This window comes from Montipora capricornis, chromosome 4 (genome assembly GCF_036669925.1).
Source record: "Montipora capricornis isolate CH-2021 chromosome 4, ASM3666992v2, whole genome shotgun sequence".
Lineage (NCBI taxonomy): Eukaryota > Metazoa > Cnidaria > Anthozoa > Scleractinia > Acroporidae > Montipora > Montipora capricornis.
This window is the reverse complement of record NC_090886.1, coordinates 28,753,657-28,756,890: the sequence shown is the minus strand read 5'-3', so window position 1 is coordinate 28,756,890 and position 3,234 is coordinate 28,753,657.

Sequence of the window (3,234 nt, the reverse complement as noted above, 5' to 3'; positions counted from 1 at the left end):
GACAGAGAAAAACTCTGACCAGGGTGGGAATTGAACTTGTACATGTTCATTGCCGTGACTTTAACATTTTCAGTTCCCACGGCCTGCTCCCGTCTTACCTTGTAGCTCAGTCGGTAGATCGGCGGAGATCTAACCCGAAGGTCGTGGGTTCAATTCCCACCCTGGTCAGAGTTTTTCTCTCTGTCCTTGTGTGGGCCCATTTCCATCAGTAGGGCTAACGCTTACATGGTTTATATGGGATAGAAATGGAGCACTTCACATTACACTCTATTCAGTTAACTCGGTTTAAAATATAAGTGCTACACGGCCAACGTTTGTATAAACGTAACCTTTCCTTTTTTTCATGGTTGTCTTAAAGTAGCTTGGTTTGTCAAAAAATATACAATGACATAGACCTCATATGGACGTTTTAAGCTGAAATTGGTCCAGTTTGAAACAGGAGACCTCCAGAATTGTTCACAAATAAGATGTAGAAGATATGAGTCGCACAACGGCGATATTTCTTCAGTACATTAGCAAATATGAACTCTCGTAATTCCCTCTAGGTCCACCATTGAATTCTTCATTGAAGTTCATTGAAGACGACTTGCGGCGTATCCCGGAAACCAAAATGTTACGTTCCCGAGAAACTGAACTAAAGAATATTAGGGTGGAAAAGGAAACGAACGGTTTGTTAACAGGAACGCCTCCACAATTTTACGTTTGTTGTTAATAAGATCATACTACAGGAGAAGAATAAAGATGGGCCCCTTTACTTTACGAAACTTAATTTCTGTACATCGTCCCACAGATTTTAATTGGACAAATGTGTCAGATTAAGAGGGAACCTACGGTTTACCAGCCCTTTTTGCAGACGTTTCAGCACATTCTTTCTTGGCTCTTTCAAGACTCTGGCATTAATCCAGCTGGGGTTTGAACTAAGTACCACTCGTTGATCAGATCAGCACTCTAGTTCCTTGGAAACCTGAGTGGCAAGCACTTTTGTGAAAATGGAGAGGTTCGAAAAGCCTTTTTTTTTCCCATTTTTGATCACGCGGCTAAGTTTAGGGGGGGACACTAAATTTTCTTGCGGTCATAACACGAAAAAATCTCGTCGGAGCCTGTGGTTCTTATTGAGAACTCTTGCAACTCAAGCTACCAGTTTGTTCTAACCTGCTTCTGTGCTTCTTTTAAAGTAATATCTGTGCACATTTGGGACGAAATTCGCGGGTCTTGCTTCTTTCGTGCGATTGTTCAGCTCACAGAGGTCTTGGGCGAAGACGTAGTTAAAGCTATGACACCTGAGGTCATCATTACAGGCCTGAAGGCACTCTGTTGGACTTGAAACGTTAACTCCTGTAGACAAAGCCCTTCAGCATCTTACCAAAGATGGATTCTTGTCTTTTACAAATTTGCTCGGAAAGTGCTCTGAACAACGTTTGATAAAACAAGCAGCAACAATGATGTAGAGAGGCTTTACTGAGATCATCCTGGAGTGATTTTATACGGGGACTGATCTGCTGAACAAAAAAAAATTGAACGAACGTTTCATCGATTCAGTTTTTAATCGTATCTTTACATGGCTCAGAACAAAGACAAAATAAAATTGCGCAATAGTAAATAGCTTGTCTTGCGGAATAGTATAATTATATGCAGAATTATTCTGCCTTTATTACATTGATGATGATTAGGGTTTCTGATAGTCTACTTAACCATTTTTCAGAGGAGACCCCACTGAGCCCGTGTGTTCATTTTCATTGGCAGCAGTTTTATGTAATTGATTAACAATATGGATTTTTAGATCTACCACGGCGCCGACTTAAAAGGCGTACAGCACGTGTAGATAGAACGATTTTTTTCTCTTTTGACCAATGATATTATTGTTTGGTGGCGTCGTATTTGGCGTAGCCTTCATCGTTTCTAATTATTTCGTGCGCACTCTTATCCAACATGCAAGAATAGAATAATTATTGTATTAAATTTCATCAAACGTTTAACTGGGGCCATTAGTTTCCACATAATCTCATAGCTTTACGGTACATGAGCTGATGACCGAGATTGAGTGAACCAAAATTTTTGTATTCACTAAAACAATGAATGGCGTTGAACGCGCGCTCTGATTGGCTAATCAAACTCCGAATATCCTTTGCTATTGATATATAGGCATAGACAGATTCTGCTCGACAACTTTTGAGCGACCTTTTCAATTCTGAGAAATTTTTTTCCAAAATGACAATTTTTGATATATTTTGCCATTTCAAATCAAACAATGAATGAAAAATCTTCTATAAGAACGATTTTCACTTGGATATCCTGTGGTTTATACTTTTATGTATGGATGTCTCGTTGAGTATACTGTGTTAATATTCCAAATAGAACAGCTTCTTGTATAACTGAATGCAAAAGGGCGGAAGGTTTTGCAAGAAAGCGAAGACCCTATTCAAATTGCTAGAGAAAATGGGGGGCAGAGATGAAGGAACCTGAAAGGGCTTCCATTTCGAGAGAACGTAAAGTTGCTAAAACATCGGGCAAGTACAAGGCAAGTAGGATGTCAAATCCAATGACCAAAACTTCGTTCAAGACCGAATCAAGGAATGTCCAGATCATCACTTCGCTTGTGTCAAAGGGCAGCTACGATGCGATGCATTTCACGAAATCGTCGCTGTAAAGAAGAAAAATGTGCAGTCCCGAAAACCCTTGAATAGCATCGCCAATATTAAAAGGGACAAGGCCAGAAGCCAAAGTATTGAGCAATGTCTGCAAAGGCAACCGGGTGATCTGGTGACGTAATTCAGAGGACTGGGGAGAAAAATTTTAACGCCGTATCCCACAAGCGCGCGCGGCCTTGAATGTTATTTCCGAATTCAACATGGCAGGGCCGCAGGGGCGAGGTTAAATCTCGGCGGTTTCCACTTGAATGTTCATTCAGTAACAGGAAATGTGGGAGACACGGCATGGTCTGTTGAGTTTTGGCGATGGAAATACTGCAGGAAAATTGGATACAAAACCTAGGGCCGAGCACGGTTGTGGGATACTACGTTAAAATTTTCCTTCCCAGTCCTCCATATTACGTCACCAGATCACTGGAAGTGAGTGGGGCTACTTTACCAACAGTATGCTAGTCTTTTTTTTTGTATGCCGTAGTTTTACTGCAAGTACACACATGAACGACATTATTCCTTCTGTGTTGGCAAGGGAACCAGAAAACGTCAAGGCTGAGCTTCAGGAAGTTAAAGAAGTGTCGGTTATATATTC